This window comes from Hylobates moloch, unplaced genomic scaffold, assembly GCF_009828535.3.
Source record: "Hylobates moloch isolate HMO894 unplaced genomic scaffold, HMol_V3 SCAFFOLD_10, whole genome shotgun sequence".
NCBI lineage: Eukaryota > Metazoa > Chordata > Mammalia > Primates > Hylobatidae > Hylobates > Hylobates moloch.
Genome location: NW_026652285.1, coordinates 16,121,359 through 16,142,807, shown reverse-complemented (window position 1 = coordinate 16,142,807; position 21,449 = coordinate 16,121,359). Strand labels below are relative to the sequence as shown.

Below are 21,449 nucleotides of genomic sequence, written 5' to 3'. Positions count from 1 at the left end.
AAACTACCCATCTGATGAGGGATTAATAACCAGAACACATAAGGAGCTCCAAACAACTCTATAGGAAAAAAAATCTAATAATCCAATTAAAAAATGGGCAAAAGACTTGAATAGACATTTCTCAAAAGAAGACATACAAATGGCAAACGGGCATATGAAAAGGTACTCAACGTCACTGATCATCAGAGAAATGCAAATCAAAACTACAATGAGATATCATTTCATCCCAGATAAAATGGCTTTTATCCAAAAGACAGACAATAATGAATGCTGGTGAGGATGTGGAAAAAGGGGAACCCTTGTAAACTGTTGATGGGAATGTAAATTAATACAACCATTATGGAGAACAGTTTGGAGGTTCCTCAAAAAACTAAAAATAGAGCTACCATATGATCCAGCAATCCCACTGCTCAGAATATACCCAAAAGAAAATAAATCAGTATATCACAGAGGTATCTGTACTCCTATGTTTGTTGCGGCACTGTCTACAATAGCCAAGATCTGGAAGCAACCTAAGTGTCTATCAACAGATGAATGGATAAAGAAAATGTGGCCCTTATATACAATGGATTACTATTCAGTCATTTAAAAAATGAGATCCTGTCATTTGCAACAACATGGATGAAACTGGAGGTCATTACTTTAAGTGAAATAAGCCAGGCACAGAAAGACAAACATCTTGTATTCTCATTTATTTATGGATCTAAAAATCAAAACAATTGAACCCATGGAGATAGAGAAGGGTGGTTAACAGAGGCTGGGAAGAGTAGTAGAGGGGTGAAGAGGAGGTAGGGATGGTTAATGGGTACAAAAAAAAATAGGATGAATAAGACCTAGTATTTGGCTGAGCAGGGTGGTTCACACCTGTAATCCCAGCACTTTGGGAATGTGGCAGACTGCTTGAGCCCAGGAGCTTAAGACCAGCCTGGGCAACATACTGAGACCCTGTCTCTACAAAAAATTAAAAAATTAGCCAGGCATGGTGGCTTGTGCCTGCAGTCCCAGCTACTTGGGAGGCTGAGGTGGGAGGACTGCCTGAGTCCAGGAGGTCAAGGCTGCAGTGAGCCAAGATCACACCACTGCACTCCAGCCTAGGTGACAGAGCAAGACCCTGTCTTGAAGATAGCACAAGAGGGTGACTATAGTCAATAATAATTGTACATTTTAAAAGAACAAAGAGGCTGGGCATGGTGGCTCATGCCTGTAATTCCAGCACTTTGGGAGGCCGAGGAGGGCGGATCACCTGAGTTCAGGAGTTCGAGACCAGCCTGACCAACATGGAGAAACCCCATTTCTATTAAAAATACAAAATTAGCCAGGCGTGGTGGCGCATGCCTGTAATTCTAGCTACTTGGGAGGCTGAGGCAGGAGAATCGCTTGAACCTGGGAGGCAGAAGTTGCAGTGAGCAAAGATCATGCCATTGCACTCCAGCCTGGGTAACAAGAGCAAAACTCCATCTACTGCTACAGGTAAAGCAAGCTTCATGAGGGAATTATGCCTGGTTTATTCATCAATGCATACTTATTGCCTAGCATAGTGCGTGACACATAGTTGATGCTCAAAATATATGCTTAGAATAAATAAATCAATGGATGAAGATTTTAAAAAAACAATTGGAGAAATAGATGGAAACAAAGATCAAATAAGTATAGACTACAAATCTTCCTTACTACCTTATTCAGTACTCATATTTCTTCTAGATTTCCACTATAGTAGATATTCCATATTAAATAATGAGTTACTAGTCATAGTATTACCATAAGGCATATGCAAATAAAAGAAAATCCAGCAGTGTCCTATTAAATATACTATGCTATGATTGTAATAAGCAAATTAATGGTATAATATGAAACTCAAGATCTCAATTGTTTAATTTTCTGAGCTATATAAAAAATGGATAGGCAGAGAAACAAGCTCAAAGCAGCAAGTGAATAACAGAAAAAGTCTGGTTTAAGATTCATTGATATTCTGAAGTCAATCACAGGAAAACTTAACAAATACAGCATTGTGTTATTTGTCATAATTATACAAACTGCACAAATTGGTGGCTAAATTACATGATTTCCCCCCACATCTCATGTCTGTACATTTTACTTTTTAAAATGTGTCCAGAAGTATATGGTTTTAAAATTCCATGGTAAAAAGTCCAAGAGCTGAAATATGATGACCATATTTTCCAAACAAAAAAATCAGAACGTTGACCTATATTTAAACTAAGAATATTGAAAATCTGTAATATAGTTTAAGTATTATCATTTCCATATTATGGATATACATGGACTCAGCCATGTTATCTATCCAAGATGAGTGATAAGTATGAGAGGTAGAATCAGTATTCAAATAGGCTTTTCTTATTCAGAGGCTCATGCTGTTTCCACTTCTCTACAGTGCTTTCTGCTGTTTTTGTTTTTTAATAAACTTTATTTTTTAGAGCCATTTTAGGCTCACAGCAAAATTGAACAGAAGGTAGACAGATTTCCTATATATCCCCTGCCTTCACACATGCATATAGCCTCCCCCATTATCAACATCTCCTACCAAAGTGGTACATTTGTTACAATTGATGTGCTATTCATTTTCTCATTCATTCCAATATGTACTGAATACCTACTAGGTGTTTTTGTGAACAAATGGATATTAGAAAGAAAATACAACTCATCCCTAAAGTTAATACTCCTCAAATCAAACAAAACCTAACCTGAGAGAACAGACCACCTGAAGCAAAGAAGATCAACTGTCTTTTTCTTTGCAAAGTCTGCTCTAACAGCATGTGACATCCATCTGAGGCTTCCAGCCAATCAGAAAATCATCAAAACAAGATGCGATGTTTCCAAATCCCAGCCAAAGCTCACGAAAATTAAGCTGGTGAAAGCAATGCCACAAATTTAATGTTGGGCATACTAAATTTTGACACCTAAAGATGTAAGAGACTAGAATGTTAAAAAGATAAAAGATGTTTTCAAAAATTTATTGTTATAAAATATTTTGCTCATGAGACTCAAATAAAAAAAAGAGCAAACCAATTGCAAAGACAACTCAATATACTGTATACACATGCTGCTAGGATGAAAAGCCTTCTAGTCATTCATTCGATTATCCATCCATCCATCCATCTATTATCCATCTAGCTAGCTGGCCCTCAAACATCATTGAGGGCCTACTACATGTTTGGCACTCTGCTGAACAGTATACAGGATAGAGTGCAGTGACACAATCACAGCTCACTGCAGGCTCAACCCCCCCCCCCAGGCTCCAGTGATTCACCTCAGTCGGCCGTGTAGCTAGGACTACAGGCACGTACCACCATGCCCAGCTAATTTTTCTATTTTTTGTAGAGACAAAATATGTTGCCTAGGCTGGTCTCGAACTATGTTGCCTAGGCTGGTCTCGAACTCCTACACTCCAGCAATCCAACTGCCTCAGCCTCCCAAAGTGCTGGGATTACAGGCATGAGCCAACACACCGGGCCCATTTTTTTCTTTAAACCAGAGGTTGAAAACTGGAAGCTCACAGGAAGAATCCTCCCTGTAGAACTGTTCTGTATAACTTTCATGGTATATATTTTTAATTAATCTGATTTTTAGACAAGAGAGATACACAGAGACTCCAACAATTCCCTGTCTTATATAATAGGCCCAATTCATATATTCATGCTTCCCTCCTGGCTTTGGTAAGCAAATGAGTTCTGACTCTTGCTTTACACTGTGCTGCCTTCTCTAATAGTACAGGCTGAATTTAATTAAGAAAGTTATTTCCCTTCCATCCCAATTCTCAAAGGCAAAGGTTTTTTCTTCTCCCTAAGAACACTACCTCATATTTGAGTAATACTTACATAAAAATAACATTTTTTGTGTAGGACATTTTATAAAGATACAAAGATAAATGAATTTGCTCATGGTTACAGCGCCAATTAGGGCTAGACCTGGGGATTCCTGGCTCAGTTCAGGAGTCTTTTTATTAATATTAAGCCTTGAGCCCAAAGGACCAAACAGCATATCCCACAACAATTCATTTATGGCTCAATTCTTTCTTTTCAGAAAAATATTTATATCAAACTAAAATGAACATATTGAATTCTGAATAACATCTTTCATAGGTATAAGGAAATCTAAAAGATACAGAGTAGTATCTGTGTGCCCATTATATATTCTAAATTGTGATTAATGTCTTCAAATACAAACATGTTAATCAATTATCACAAATGAAATGTAAGAATAACAAAGTGACTAAAGAGTTTTTAAAGAACCAAAGACTAGAAACTAGAATTTGATACACTGCCAGCATCTATACATATGTGAAGTATTGAAGATTTCCCAAACCTCAGTTATAGTAGCTATAAACTAAGTTTGCTATCAGTTGGCCACCAAAGAATAGTAGGATAGTTTTTCAGTGAAAAGGAGAAATCAAAATCCTTATATTAAATGGAGTTAGGGAATTGTGAACAATCTGTAGTGCCTATTTTCCCTCCTTTCTTTCGTTCTTTCTTTAATTCTTTCTTTCTTCCTTTTCTTCCTTTCTTTTCTCTCTCTCTGTTTCTCTTTCTTTCTTTCTTGTTTCCTAGACAGAGTCTTGCTCTGTTGCCCAGGCTGGAGTGCAGTGGCACAATCTTGGCTCACTGCAACCTCTGCCTCCCGGGTTCAAGCAATTCTCCTGCCTCAGCCTCCCGAGTAGCTGGGATCATAGGCGCCTGCCACCGCACCCAGGTAATTTTTGTATTTTTAGTAGAGATGGGGTTTCATCATGTTAACCAGGCTGGTCTCAAACTCCTGACCTCGTGATCCGCCCGCCTCGGCCTCCCAAAGTGCTGGGATTATAGGTGTGAGCCATCACACCCAGCCCACCACTGCGCCTGGCCCTACTTTGTTAACAAAATGAAATAATTATGAAAAGTACACTTGGGAGATGAAATCAGAACTTGAACATTTCCCCAAAACTTTGAAATGAACTCAAACTTTTACAGGCTTCAAGGAGAAAAACAAATAAACAAACATCTCCAAACATTTCAATTGAGGAAAAAACTGCATTATTTGCTTCTTAAGATGTACAGGAAGTCATTTGGTTACAGACCTCAATGGCTGAAAGCTTCAGGGAGATACAAAGATTGATACACAGCTGTCCTATTATACACTGCCAGTCTTAACTTTTTCTAAAATGAGAATGTAATTTTTAATATTTGGAAAATGATGTCTGGAGCATACTCACTGCTATTACTGATGGAAGTGTAAACTAATAAAACTTTTCTAGAAAGCAATTTGGCACACTTACCAAAAACCTTTCAAAAATTCACAGCCTTTTCTCTAGTAAATCCCTTTTGATGTGCACATTTCTTTCTCCCACTATCATCACCACCAAAAGAATCCAACAAATTTGAAATCATCAAGGATTTATAACTGGCCTTAAGATAGTGGCCTGGACTTTTCCCTGCACCTCATTATATACTCAAGGTAGCATTCTATTCTCACATGGAGCTTTACAATACATGCTTTTAAATAAAGATGCTCTGGCCGGGTGCAGTGGCTCACGCCTGTAATCCCAGCACTTTGGAAGGCTGAGGCAAGTGGATCACAAGGTCAGGAGTTTGAGACCAGCCTGGCCAAAACGGTGAAACCTTGTCTCTAGTAAAACTGCAAAAATTAGCTGGGCACAGTGGCGGGCACCTCTAATCCCAGCTACTCAGGAGACTGAGGCAGGAGAATAGCTTGAACCCGGGAGGTGGAGGTCGCAGTGAGCTGAGATCGCACCACTGCACTCTAGCCTGGGCAACAGAGCAAAACTCCATCTCAAAAATAATAAATAAATAAATAAATAAAATAAAGATGCTCCCAGCTGGAAGTCTACCAAGTTATCATCAAAGACAACTTTTTTCTTTTTAAAAATTTTTTTGTAGAGACGGGGTGTCACTATGTCACTCAGGCTGATCTTGAACTCCTGGGCTCAAGCGATCCTCTCGCCTCAGCCTCTCAAAGTGTTTTCATTAAAGGCATGAGCCACCATGCCCAGCCCAATGTTTTTCTTAATGGCCAAATCATAATCTTATGCCTAGAATCCTTTTGTGATTCATAAGCATGGTGACTGGGTTTTCATGCTTTTGTGTGAGATGTGCCTCCCTTAAACCTTGTTACAATATCAGCACATTACCTGTCTGATGTGAAAAGAAATAAAATAGAAAAGAAAAAAGAAAAAAAAAACTCTTATGCTTAGTGACAAGTTGAATTCTGGTACGGTAAAAGGCACCTATTAAAAACTGATATTAATTTTTAGAGTTAGTAAGTTCAAAGAATTTAAACTCTGAATAATGAGTACCTTTTATATTTTGGGCTATATCTTTGTAATTCACACATTTTCCAAATCCTATGTTAGGTGTCATTTTATTGAGTGCCCACTATTGCTTAACAGCTGTAAAAAGAAGAAAGAATTTTAAAAGAAACAGAAGACACATTATCCTACCATGTTTCAGAAAGGTTTCTGCTAATCTCTATAGTAGTCAGGGTAACAGATTAGTCTTAACTAAATATACATGACATACTATAATATCCAAATATAAGTTATACAGTATATAATTTTTTTTTTTTTTTGAGACGGGGTCTCGCTCTGTCGCCAGGCTGGAGTGCAGTGGCACAATCTCGGCTCACTGCAAGCTCCGCCTCCTGGGTTCACGCCATTCTCCTGCCTCAGCCTCCGGAGATGCTGACTACAGGCGCCCGCCACCACGCCCGGCTAATTTTTTGTATTTTTAGTAGAGACAGGGTTTCACCGTGGTCTCGATCTCCTGACCTTATGATCCGCCCACCTCCGCCTCCCAAAGTGCTGGGATTACAGGCGTGAGCCAGCACGCCCAGCGAAATTTTTATCTATGCATGACAAATTGATCAAACTGCACATTGGATACACTTTATAAGTTCTCCTGGAGTAAAGAATGGGAACGTCATCCTGTATAGTAAGGTTAAATCATAACAGGAAATAGATATTTAAGTCACAGAGTTAATTCTCTTCCTGGCCAGCCTAACTTCTTCTGTTCCAGACTAACTCCTTATTTAGTGTTTTAGACCAGTCCCCTGAGACCTGTTCCTATCAATTATCTCCTATCTCACTTTTATCTTCTATCTCTTTCCCCACTGCCATTACTTTGGTTCATTTCCTTTAGCACAGAAACATTTTCAAGTCTACTGCATACTTTAAAAACAAGAAAAATATTTGACCTTGCATTCCTCCATCTAGATATAATCCTTTTTCTCCTATTCATGAGAACTCTTGTGAAAATGAATACTCTATTTTTACTGTTTCTTTACATACATATATATGATGAGTGAGAGAGGTTCTTACTATGTTGCCCAGGCTGGTCTCGAACTCCTGGGCTCAAGCAGTCCTCCCACTTTGGCTTCCAAAAGTGCTGGGATTACAGGTGTGAGCCACTACACCTGGCCTATATTCACAATTTCTGTTTGATCAATTTTCTCTTCAACTTACCTCAATCAGGCTTCTCTGTCCCACCTCTCCACTGAAACTACTTTAGCCAAAGTCACAGGTGGCTTCCACACTACCAACTCATAACACTTTTCTTTGTATTATCAAATTTCTCAGTTGCATTTGACAGAATTGGACCATTGATTTCTTCCTAAAACTTTTGGCACACTATTTTCTACTGGTCTTCCACACATTGCTTTCTGATTGCTCCTTTCAGTCTGTCAAATTCTCCTTTTTTACTTTTACCCCTTACATATGGGGGCTTTCAGGGTTCTGTCCTTGGCATCTATCTCCATGGGCATTCCTTGAGTGATGTCATCTCTCTCACAGCTTCAAGAGACTACAAACATTACTTTAGGATATTTTCATCACTGGTCTTCTTGGATATCTTACTGCCTAATTGGAACATGTTTGCTAACATATTCCACAGGATTACACACCTCAGCTGGTCCACAACTGAACTCATCTTCCCACTAAAGTTTTACTTCTTGTATTTATGTTAATATCATCTGCCATCTACTCAGCCCAACCAAGCTCAAAGTCTTCAAGAGTTAACCAGTCTTCTATCTTTATTTCACCTCATAATCCATCATCAGGCCTCTACCACTTCACTTTTCGTATTTTTCTGTAATCTATCCCATCCTGTCTATCCCAACCACAACTGCCTTAGTTTGAGTCTACGTTAGTTCCAGGACTTGGCAACTGCAACAATCCACTCTAAATTGTAACTCTGACCTTACATCTATGCATAAAACTTTTATGTTCCTCACTGCCAAAAGCAGTATTTCTTGTGTCAAGGTTACCTGTGGATGCTTGTAAAGATGCATATTCCTGGGTCAATCTGCATTTTTACATATTTTTCAACTTTTTCTGATGCAATGTAAAGCTTGAGTACAGGCTAAAGTTTAAGTTTAAATTTCTTACCAAGGCATAAAAAGCCTCCAAGGTCTTGGCTCTTGCCTACTTAGTTCTCTAATCTAGCGCCTCCCTTTTTCTCCCATCACGTGCTTTATTATCTAGAGTACTGAATTCATTTACACTTATTCAAGTGTTTCTGGCTTCCACGCTTTTGCTGTTCTTCCTCTTTCTTCTCACAAGTCTTATGCAACCTATTGAGTATTATGCTTTTTTTATATCAAGCAGGTACTAACTTTTAACTCTTATTAACCAAAGACTGGGGTTTCTTGCTATCGTATCATAAAAAAAAATCAGGTCTTTTTCCCCAGTTCCTGACACAGAGCTCCTAAAACCCTTGGAACTTCCTGAGTGATAAGAGTAATAGAAGCATCTTTGGTTCTAAGGAAGTGTCTCTTGGCTGGCCCCTAGATAACTTTAGGATGGGAGCTAGTCACCAGAAACATCAATCCTTAATTAGAAGCTTGTAATTATCAGCTCCATCATGTAACCAGGGAAGGAGTGGAGATCGAGTCAGTTACCAATGACCAATGATTTAATCAATAATGCTTACTGATATGGTTTGGCTATGTACCCACCTAAATCTCATCTTGAATAGTAGCTCCCATAATTCCCACATGTCATGGGAGGGAGCCAGTGGGAGGTAATTGAATCATGGAGGCAGGTTTTTCCTGTGCTGTTCTGGTGATAGCAAGTCTCACAAGATCTGATGGTTTTATAAAGGGGATTTCCCCTGCACATGCTCTCTTGCCTGCCGCCATGTAAGATGTCCTTTTGCTCTTCCTTATTCTTCCACCATGATTGTGAGGCCTCCCCAGCCGTGGAACTGTGAGTCCATTACAACTCTTTCCTTTATAAATTACCCAGTCTGGGGTATGTCTTTATTAGCAGCATGAGAACAGACTAATACAGTAAATAGGTACCAGGTAGTGGGGCACTGCTGTAAAGATACCCAAAAATGTGGAAGCAACTTTGGAACTGAGTAACAGGCAGAGGTTGGAACAGTTTCGAGGACCCGGAAGAAGACAAGAAAATGTGAGAAAGTTTGGAACTTCCTAGAAACTTGAAGGGCTCAGAAGACAGGAAGATATGGGAAAGTTTGTAACTTCCTAGAGACTTGCTGAATGGCTTTGACCAAAATGCTGATAGTGATATGGACAATAACGTCCAGGCTGAGGTGGTCTCAGATGGAGATAAGGAACTTGGGAACTGAAGCAAAGGTGACTCTTGCTATGTTTTGGCAAAGAGACTGGTGGCATTTTGCCCCTGCCATAGAGTTCTGTGGAACTTTGAACTTGAGAGAGATGATTTAGGTATCTGGTGGAAGAAATCTCTAAGTGGCAAAGTGTTCAAGAAGAAGTAGCACATAAAAGTTTGGAAAATGGCCGGGTGCCGTGGCTCACACCTGTAATCCCAGCACTTTGGAAGGCTGAGGTGGATGGACCACCTGAGGTCAGGAGTTTGGGACCAGCATGACCAATATGGTGAAACTCTGTCTCTACTAAAAATACAAAAAGTAGCCAGGCATGGTGGCATGCACCTGTAGTCCCAACTACTCGGGAGGCTGAGACAGGAGAATTGCTTGAACCCAGGTGGTGGAGGTTGCAGTGAGCCAAGATCATGCCACTGCACTCCAGCCTGGGCAACAGAGAAAGACTCCATCTCAAAAAAAAAAAAAAGTTTGAAAAATTTGCAGACTGATGATGTGATAGAAAGTAACCCATTTTCTGGGGAGAAATTCAAGCCTGCTGAAGAAGTTGCATAAGTAACAAGGGGCTGAATGTTAATCACCAATTATAGCGCTCCTTCAACCTCTATTACACAGTTCTGAAGACACTTTACCAAGAGTATATAGTATCCTTAAGTGCTAAAGCTGGACAGGACCTTAGAGATTAAAGATTTTTTCTCGGATAAGAAAACCAGGACTAGAAAGATGAAAAGAGTGACCAGAGCCAGAGTTAAGTGGTAGCAAAGCCAGATGAATGGCTCTTCTATCGAGCCAATGTAATTTCTTCAACATCATGCAGCTTATACTACTTTGGGGCCACATATCTTAGTTAACTATATCCCTATAGAGGATATTTTGTTAACAACTTCATACCTGAGATCAGTAGTAGTGTTACAAAAGCAAGCTATTAGCATAGAACACAATAAAAAAAAATCTTGGAGCATGCATAGAAATTTTTGTACATCTTAGATATTATAACTATGAAATTATTTAGTGAGGATCAATAGAGGATAAACTTGAGCTTTAGTAAGAATAAACAAAAACAAAACAGAGTACTTTAGGTGTATTTCCTAGGTCCTATTTCCTAGACCCATCAAAAATGACATGGAATTCAAGACAGGAGTTTAAGATAAGAAGGGTAAGGCAGGCCAATCTTTGGTATGTGCTTTCAAGACAAAGGGGCTCTGAAGTCAGATTGCCTGGATTCTAATCCTGTCCTACCCCTTATCTGTGCCTCAATTTCCTCATCTGTAAAATGAAGATGGTAATAGTACACATTTGTCAGGACTGAATCAGATCATATTGATAAAGAGCTCAGAATAGTGCCCAGCACAGAGTAAGCCAATGTTGGTTGTTCTTATTTCTTTCTCTTTGAAGAGCAGAAACCTGGTCATCATAGTAGAGGGAACAGACCTACTTTTAAATGGTCTTCTGCAGTTCAGGTTAGGGAATGCTATTACTAAATATTAATTTTAGAAAATAAATAAGTGCTTTCAGTTTCTTTTAATGCAATTTAATGTGAAGAAAACATTTCCTTATCTTTTATAAAAACTAAGATGACCTTACAGAACACAATATAGTTTTTACAGATTAGTATATGTGAAGATTATGAAAGAAACTATGCTGAGGCCAGGCGTGGTGACTCATGACTGCAATCCCAGCACTTTGGGAGGCCAACACAGGAGGATCACTTAAGCCCAGGAGTTTGAGACCAGCCTGGGCAATGTAGTGAGATCTCATTTCTACAAAAAAATTTAAAAGTTAGCCAGGCATAGTGGTGCATGCCTGTAGTCCCAGCTACTCGGGAGGCTGAGGCAGGAGAATTACTTGAGCCCAGAAGGTTGAGGCTGCAGTGAGCCATGATCACGCCACTGCACTCCAGCCTGACCGAAAGAGTAAGACCCTGTCCCGTCCACCCTATCCCCAGAAAGAAACTATGCTGAGACAGAGAATGCACTTGACTCTACCATGGAAACTAACAGATAGTGGTGAGAAAAAGCCTAAAATCACGAAGCCTGAGACTGAGGAATCTTTATGGTTCCATGGGATGGCTGGAAAGAGATTTGGAGAGAATCAGGCATTCAGTGTATTTCTTTCCCACTGAAATCCCAAGAAAGCGAGTTGGAGAAAGCAGAGTTGGAGTTTTATGTATGAGACTTAGTGCCATAGCATGGACAGCTTGGAAACTGGACAACTCTCTGGGATGGAATCCATATAAGTGCAAAGCAAAAACCTAGTAATTTTTATAGGCCAAATATTTTGCTGGTTTATATTTCTACAGTATTAACAGCAACCTTAACCATACAAACAGTAGAAAAAGTCTGTATAAAGAAAGTGACATCCAGGTGCAATGGCTCATGCCTGTAATCCCAGCCCTTTGAGAGGCTGAGGTGGGAGGATCACTTTAGGCCAGGAGTGTGAGACCAGCCTGGGTAACATGGCAAAATCACATCCCTACAAAAAACAAAAAAAAAAAAAAAAAAAAAAAAAAGCCAGGTATGGTGGCACACTCCTGTAGACCCAGCTACTCAGGAGGCTGAGGTGGGAGGATCACTTGAGCTTGGGGGGTTGAGGCTGCAGTAAGCCATGATAGCACGCCACTTCACTCCAGCCTAGGTGACAGAGTGAGACCCTGTCTCAAAAAAAAAAAAAAAAAAAAAAAAAAGAGAGAGAGAGAGACTACTATGTTTCTAACTTAAAATAAAATTAAAGGCATTGTATATAAAATTTGAATTTAGTTTTCTAAAAAAAAAAAAAAAATGGTGCTGAGACACCTGCAAAGCCACATGCAAACAAATACCATATACAAAAATTTACTCAAAATGGATCAAAGGCCTAAATGTAAGAGAAAAACCATAAAACTGTCAGAAGAGTCTGGGCATGGTGGCTCACACCTGTAATCCCAGCACTTTGGGAGGCCAAGGCAGGTGGATCACTTGAGGTCAGGAGTTTGAAACCAGCCTGGCCAACATGGTAAAACCCCGTCTCTACTAAAATACAAAAATTAGCTGGGCATAGTGGCACATGCCTGTAATCCTAGCTACTTGGGAGGCTGAGGCAGAAGAATTGCTTGAACCTGGGAGGCAGAGGTTGCAGTGAGCTGATATCGCGCCACTGCACTCCAGCCTGGGTGAAAGAGACAGACTGTCTCAAAACAAACAAACAAACAAAAAACCCTCAGAAGAAAACATAGGGGTAAATCTTCATGATGTAGGATTTGCCAAATAATTCTTAGATATGACACCAAAAGCATGAACCACAACAAAAAAATAGGTACACTGAACTTCATCAAATTTTAGAATTTTGTGCTTCAGAGTACACCATAAAGAAAGAAAAAAGACAACCCAGAGAATGGGATAAAATATTTGTAAATCACATACCTGACATGGGACTTGTATCTGGAATACATAAAGAACTCTTACAACTTAATAATAAAAAGACAAAAAGTCCAATTTAAAAATGAGCAAAGGCCAGTCTGGGCAACACAGTGAGGCCCCATCTCTACCAAAAAAAAAAAAAAAAAACCAGCCAGGTATGAGATCAGACACCAAGACTGGGGCAGGAGGATGGCTTGAGCCCAGGAGTGTGAGGCTGCAGTGAGCTGTGATTGTTTCACTACACTCCAGCCTGGGCAACAAAGCAAGATCCCAGTCTCTAAAAAAATTTTTAATTAAAAAAATAAAAAATGGGCAAAAGATCTGAATAGATATTTCTCATGTGAGGAAGATACACAAGTGGCCAGTGAGCACATGAAAAGATGTTCAACATCATTAGCCACTAGGGAAATGCAAACCCAAACTGCAATGAGATAATACTTCATATTCACAAGAATGGCTAGAATCTGAAGTCAGGTTACAACAAGTGTTGATGAGGATGTGGAGTAATCAGAGCCCTCATACACTGCTGGTAGGAATGTAAAATGGTGCAGCTGCTGTGGAAAACAATCTGGCAGTTCATCAGTTAAAAAGAGTTATTATATGCTCTAGCAATCCCATTCCTAGGTATATGCCCAAGAGAAATGAAAACACATGTCTATACAGAAACTTGTACACAGATGTGTACAGCACCATTCATAATAGCCAAAAGACAGAAACAACCTAAATGTCATCAGTGGATGAAAGGATAAAACACTATTATTATTTGGCCATAAAAAGGAACGAAGTGCTAACACAGGCTACGGCATGGACAAGCCTTGAAAACATTATGCTAACTGAAAGAAGCCAATCACAAAGACAACATATGATCCCATTCATAGGCCAGTCCAGAATAGGGAAGTTATAGAGACAGAGATTAGTGTTTGCTTAGGATCGGGTTGGGGGTTGGGTGGGATAGACTGGTCATAGATAAAGGGGTTTCTTTCTGAGGTGATGAAAATTTTCAAAAACTGACTGTGGTGTTGGGTGCATATATCTGTGAATATACCAAAACCAATGTATTAACTGTATAGCATTTGAATTATATTTCACTAAAGCTGTTCGCTCTGTCACCAGGCTGGAGTGCTGTGGTGCGATCTCGGCTCACTGCAACCTCTGCCTCCTGTGTTCAAGCGATTTTCCTGCCTCAGCCTCCCAAGTAGCTGGGACTACAGGCACACGCCACCACACCCAGCTAATTTTTGTATTTTTAGTAGAGACGGGGTTTCATCATGTTGGCCAGGATGGTCTTGATCTCTTGACCTCGTGATCCGCCTGCCTCAGCCTCCCAAAGTGCTGGGATTACAGGTGTGAGCCACCATGCCCGGCCTGAAAAAAATCTTTAAAAGATCATCCTGTGAGAAGCACCTGAACATCTCTCTGATTTGGGTTCTAACCATGGACACTTTTGCTACAGTCCGTGTAAGGACCAGCCTGGATCAGGCCTAATCACAGGCTGGATTCCCTACACCAGTACTTTTCATATGTTAGTACTTAACAGAATCACCCAAGAGCCTGTTAAAAAACACACAGTCCTGACTATCTCAAGAGAGACTGAGTGGGGCAGAGATGAAACCCACAAATCTACTCTGCTTAAGTTCCCACATGAATCTAGTGCAGGTGGTTAGCAACCACATTTACTACAAATATTTCTCTGCACTGTTATCTAGACAAAACCCATCAGATTAAGCCTTCACTTCTAAATAAATTCTTTTTTTCAAAGCAACGAAAGAAAGAAGCAACAAAAGCACAGATTTACTGAAACAAAAGTACACTCCATAGAGTGAAAGCAGGCTCAAGCAAGCAGCTCAAGAGCCCTAAATAAATTCTAAATTCTAAAATGTTGAATATTGTGTCATAGTAATAGAAAAAGAAAACAAAATAGCCTTCAAACTTCTGACATGTGAAGAGCAGACCAAAGGTAACTGGAGAATTTCCAGACTTCTCATTTGACCAAAAGGGCTATTCAATTATAGACAAAAGAAACATAATTAGCTAAAAAAGTACAGAGCAGAACTGCATCATTATATACTGACCCACTACAAATCAAAAGGTCTCAGTACAGACCACACCATGAATACCTGGTACCACTAAGAATATTTAATCTTGCACAATTTTATGGTTATAAGTCAGAACCTTATGTTCTGACTAGCCCATTAACTTTCCAGATTCTAGTTAAAACCCATCTTCAAACTGAAGAGATTTTGTATAAACAATATATAGCTGAAGATATCTACCACTAAGAAAGAAGCTTTATAAAATTAGGAAAATGGCTTTTAGAATTTACAAAAGTGCACAAATGAAGTAATAGCAGACTTTTCTTTTCTTTTCTTTTCTTTCTTTTCTTTTTTTTTTAAATTAAAAAGAGATCAGGTCTTGTTCTGTTGCCCAGGTTGGCCTTGACCTCCTTGGGCTCAAGCGATCCTCCTGCCTTATAGTCTCCCAAGTAGCTGGGGACTACAGACATGTGCCACAGCATTTGGCTAATAGCAAACATTTTAAATAGTAAATACATATAAATTAAAAACATCTGAAAGTTTCCAAAGCAGCCCCCACCCCCACCTCACCTATAAAAGGAATTCTAAGTGCAGAAAAGATGCCCCAAAGTTTATAAACTGCTTCCCTGGTGTGGATGAGGGTGTTGCTCTTTAGACCTTCAGGTTATTTACTCTTAATTCCTGAAAAGCCTGGTTTTCTAGTTGGAAGCAGATAGGAAACAGCAAAGTAAAAGTAAAGAGCTACTAGAGAAAGGCACAATGACAGCAGGGAATGTCAACAGCCACCACTGTGACAACGAAGAGGAAGATTCAGTAAAGCTATACAAAGTAGACCCAAGTTGGTCTGAAGGTTGTGGGTCACTGTTAAGCTCATTAACATTGTCTCAACCATGACTGACTAGCTTAAAATTTTTTTTTGTAAATTAAAATAAAATAAAAAGTAGACAAAAACAAAAAACATAACAATCCTACTAGGAAAAGAAGTTCCTAAGGGCATTTCTGTACTAGAGCTCAGTGTAATACTATCCAACCTTCCAAATCTCTCTCTCTCTGTCCTCCGGAACCTCTCTCCTCTCATTTCCTCCAGAAACTTCCTCCATGAATCATTCCCTCTTCCCGTACCCTTTTCTTTCCTAATGATCCCTTCCCCTCAGCAGAAAAATATTCTCAAATCTCTTCCAAATAACCAAAAAGAGCCCTTCTCTCACCCTAAATTTCCCTCTAGCTACTCTTCCTTTCTTTGATACTAGGTTTCAAAAGAACAGTCTCTATTTGCTACTTTCCTTTCCTCACCACTAATTTACCTTCTAACCTACTGCAGCTGGTCTTCTGATCACCCACTCCACAAAGTTGATCTTACAAAACTCACTAGTATCCTAATTGCCAAAGTCAATGGACTTTCTACTCTTCCTTCTCTTCACCTCCTCAATACATCTGACCCAACAGTGTACACTTCCGTCCTGAAACTCCCTCTTTGCTTAGAGTCTGTGATGCCACACTCACCAGAATTTCATCCTAACTAGAGTACCTAGTCCTGGAATGTCAATGGAATTTAGGCCAGAAAAAAGGGGGTGGGGGAGAATTGCTGTAGTCTGAATGCATCCCCCCAAAATTGATATGCTGAAACTTAATCACCAACATGATAGTATTAAGAGGTCGGGCCTTCAGGAATTGAGTAAGTCATGAGGACAGAGCCCTCGTGAATGGAATTAATGACCTTATACAAGAAGTGCCATATAACTGTTCACCCTTTTTCCTCTTTTGCTATATGAGGACACCACATTTGTTCCTTCTACATGAGGATGCAGCAAGAAGGCTTTTGCCACACATCAAAACTGCTGGCAACTTGTCTTGGACTTCCCAGCCTCCACAACTGTGAGAAATAAATTTCCATTATTTATAAATTACCCATTCTGTGGTATTTTGTTATAGTAGCAGGAATGAGACTATGACAAGGGTACATGGTCAAATAGTTTTGGGAAATGTGGTATTAAAGTTAAGTATTTTTTTTTGCTACCGATTTTCTCAGATCTTCAATATACTGAGGTGTATTGTGACTCTACAAGATGAAGTTCTCCAATGTTTTCCCAAATTTCTTGACCATAAAACTCTTCCATCCCTTTTAAAGAACTATCTTACACCACAAATTGAGTTGGGAAACACATTTTGGGTTAACATTGCTCTTGATGTTCTTTTTCAGTCTTATTTGCAGGATTTTCCTTCATTAGCCTCCCAAATGTCCCATTCCCCAAAAGTCCATCTTTAGGCTTCTCTCATCTCACACCTTAGTCACCTTTTAGTTCTCTACTTGTCTCATGTTACGTTCTCCATAAGTGATCTCATTCATATCCTCATGGCTTCAGTACAGCTTTAGAGCCTATAAGTTTCTCTGCCACTTACTGTGTAAGCTTGGATCTTGGTTTCTTAATTTATAAAATGAGAATAATAATAATTCCTAAGTACTAAATGACATATATAAAGTTTCTGCCACAGTACCTGACATATTTATGCAAAGGCTCAATAAATGGTCACTATCATTTTTTCTTTCTCCAGCCTAGATCTCCTTGCTGAGTAACACATGTATCTATTCAGCTTGGGACTTTCCTTGCTTGTTTTATGTATAGTCATCTCTTGGTATCCACAGGGGATTCATTCCAGGACCCCTACAGATATCAAAATCCACAGATGCCCAAGTCCCTGTTATAACATGGCATAGTATTTGCATATAAGCTATGCACATGCTCCTATACACTTTAAATCATCTCTAGATTACTTACGATACCTACTTCGATGTAAATACTATGTAAATAGCTGTTATACTGTTTTTTATTTGTATTATTTTTATTATGGTATTGTTATTTTTATTGGGGTTTTCCCAAATAGTTTCAATCCACAATTGGTTGAATCTGCAGATGCAGAACTTCCAGCTACAAAGGACTAACTATTTACCTCCAACTCAAGATGTTCACCACCCACTCCCACCACTTAAACTGGCCCCAGTATTCTTTACCTCAAGGTATGGAACCACTATCTACCCAGATGCCTAAATCTGGAACACTGAAGCCATATTCTAGACCCTTCCTTCTCAATTACCATCCTTCCGCCTTCCCCCAATTAAGTAACTAAGTACATCTAGCTCCGCCCCCGCCCCCCCAATACAGCTTCAGATGTGCAAATCTGATCATACTTAAATTCTTCCATATTCCTCATGGTTTTCAAGACAAAATTCAAACTGGTATCACATAAGGCTCTTCATGACCTAGCCTCTTGAGTCTCATCTCCCATTATGCACCTTCTCTGACATAGACTCTCCACTCCAACCATATAAAATCACATGTATTTCTACAAATGGCTATGCTGTCATGTTTTCATACATTCTATTTATAGATAGATGTATTTTATACATTCTATTTTATTTACAGATCAAAGAATGTATAAAATACATTATAAAATACATTATAATGTATAATGTATAAAATACATTATAAAATACATTATAATGTATAATGTATAAAATACATTATATATTATATTATATAATTTATACATTATATACTATATATTATATTTTATACATTATACATTATATATAAAATACATTATATATAATGTAATTTATAAATACATTATAATGTATAAATGTATAAATGTATAAATATAATGTATTTTTAAAATACATTATGTATTTATAAAATATATAAAATATAATGTATTTATAAAATACATTATAGGGGGGTGGAGCCAAGATGGCCGAATAGGAACAGCGCTGGTCTACAAGCTCGCAGCGTGAGCGACGCAGAAGATGGGTGATTTCTGCATTTCCATCTGAGGTACCAGGTTCATCTCACTAGGGAGTGCCAGACAGTGGGCGCAGGACAGTGGGTGCAGAGCACCGTGCTCGAGCCAAAGCAGGGCGAGGCATTGCCTCACTCGGGAAACGCAAGGGGTCAGGGAGTTCCCTTTCCTAGTCAAAGAAAGGGGTGACAGACAGCACCTGGAAAATCGGGTCACTCCCACCCTAATACTGTGCTTTTCCGACAGGCTTAAAAAACGGCACACCAGGAGATTATATCCCGCATCTGGCTCGGAGGGTCCTACATCCACGGAGTCTGGCTGATTGCTAGCACAGCAGTCTAAGATTAAACTGCAAGGAGGCAGTGAGGCTGGGGGAGGGGCGCCTGCCATTGCCCAGGCTTGATTAGGTAAACAAAGCAGCCTGGAAGCTCGAACTGGGTGGAGCCCACGACAGCTCAAGGAGGCCTGCCTGCCTCTGTAGGCTCCACCTCTGGGGGCAGGGCACAGACAAACAAAAAGACAGCAGTAACCTCTGCAGACTTAAATGTCCCTGTCTGACAGCTTTAAAGAGAGTAGTGGTTCTCCCAGCACGCAGCTGGAGATCTGAGAACAGGCAGACTGCCTCCTCAAGTGGGTCCCTGACCTCTGAGCAGCCTAACTGGGAGGCACCCCACAGTAGGGGCAGACTGACACCTCACACGGCCGGGTATTCCTCTGAGACAAAACTTCCAGAGGAACGATCAGGCAGCAGCATTCGTGGTTCATGTAAATCTGCTGTTCTGCAGCCACCGCTGCTGACACCCAGGCAAAGAGGGTCTGGAGTGGACCTCTAGAAAACTCCAAGAGACCTGCAGCTGAGGGTCCTGTCTGTTAGAAGGAAAACTAACAAACACCAAAAACCCATCTGTACATCACCATCATCAAAGACCAAAAGTACATAAAACCACAAAGATGGGGAAAAAACAGAGCAGGAAAACTGGAAACTCTAAAAAGCAGAGCGCCTCTCCTCCTCCAAAGGAACGCAGTTCCTCACCAGCAATGGAACAAAGCTGGACAGAGAATGACTTTGACGAGTTGAGAGAAGAAGGCTTCAGACGATCAAACTACTCCGAGCTACAGGAGGAAATCCAAGTCAAAGGCAAAGAAGTTAAAAACTTTGAAAAAGAATGACGAATGTATAACTAGAATAACCAATACAGAGAAGTGTTTAAAGGAGCTGATGGAGCTGAAAGCCAAGGCTCAAGAACTACGTGAAGAATGCAAAAGCCTCAGGAGCCGATGCGATCAACTGGAAGAAAGGGTATCAGCGATGGAAGATGAAATGAATGAAATGAAGCAAGAAGGGAAGTCTAGAGAAAAAAGAATAAAAAGAAACGAACAAAGCCTCCAAGAAATATGGGACTATGTGAAAAGACCAAATCTACATTTGATTGGTGTACCTGAAAGTGACGGGGAGAATGGAACCAAGTTAGAAAACACTCTGCAGGATATTATCCAGGAGAACTTCCCCAATCTAGCAAGGCAGGCCAACATTCAGATTCAGGAAATACAGAGAACGCCACAAAGATACTCCTCGAGAAGAGCAACTCCAAGACACATAATTGTCAGATTCACCAAAGTTGAAATGAAGGAAAAAATGTTAAGAGCAGCCAGAGAGAAAGGTCAGGTTACCCACAAAGGGAAGCCCATCAGACTAACAGTGGATCTCTTGGCAGAAACTCTACAAGCCAGAAGAGAGTAGGGGCCAATATTCAACATTCTTAAAGAAAAGAATTTTCAATCCAGAATTTCATATCCAGCCAAACTAAGCTTCATAAGTGAAGGAGAAATAAAATACTTTACAGACAAGTAAATGCGGAGAGACTTTGTCACCACCAGGCCTGCCCTAAAAGAGCTCCTGAAGGAAGCACTAAACATGGAAAGGAACAACCAGTACCAGCCACTGCAAAATCATGCCGAATTGTAAAGACCATCGAGGCTAGGAAGAAACTGCATCAACTAACGAGCAAAATAACCAGCTAACATCATAATGACAGGATCAAATTCACACATAACAATATTAACTTTAAATGTAAATGGACTAAATGCTCCAATTAAAAGATACAGACTGGCAAATTGGATAAGGAGTCAAGACCCATCAGTGTGCTGTATTCAGGAAACCCATCTTATGTGCAGAGACACACATAGGCTCAAAATAAACGGAAGGAGGAAGATCTACCAAGCAAATGGAAAACAAAAAAAGGCAGGGGTTGCAATCCTAGTCTCTGATAAAACAGACTTTAAACCAACAAAGATCAAAACAGACAAAGAAGGCCATTACATAATGGTAAAGGGATCAATTCAACAAGAAGAGCTAACTATCCTAAATATATATGCACCCAATACATGAGCACCCAGATTCATAAAGCAAGTCCTGAGTGACCTACAAAGAGACTTAGACTCCCACACAATAATAATGGGAGATTTAACACCCCACTGTCAACATTAGACAGATCAACGAGACAGAAAGTTAACAAGGATACCCAGGAATTGAACTCAGCTTTGCACCAAGCGGACCTAATAGACATCTACAGAACTCTCCACCCCAAATCAACAGAATATACATTTTTTTCAGCACCACACCACACCTATTCCAA

General features: G+C 39.8%; 1 protein-coding gene and 1 non-coding gene across 7 annotated transcripts in view; one reads left to right on the top strand and one right to left on the bottom strand.

Moving 5' to 3' along the window:
• SSH2 (slingshot protein phosphatase 2) overlaps positions 1 to 21,449 on the bottom strand; it is a 313,558-nt gene that overhangs the window by 254,419 nt on the left and 37,690 nt on the right. The gene's annotated exons all lie outside the window — the stretch shown is intronic.
• LOC116476051 (small nucleolar RNA U13) lies at positions 6,046 to 6,149 on the top strand. The gene has a single exon (XR_004250121.1). It is a non-coding gene; the product is annotated as a small nucleolar RNA U13 (small nucleolar RNA).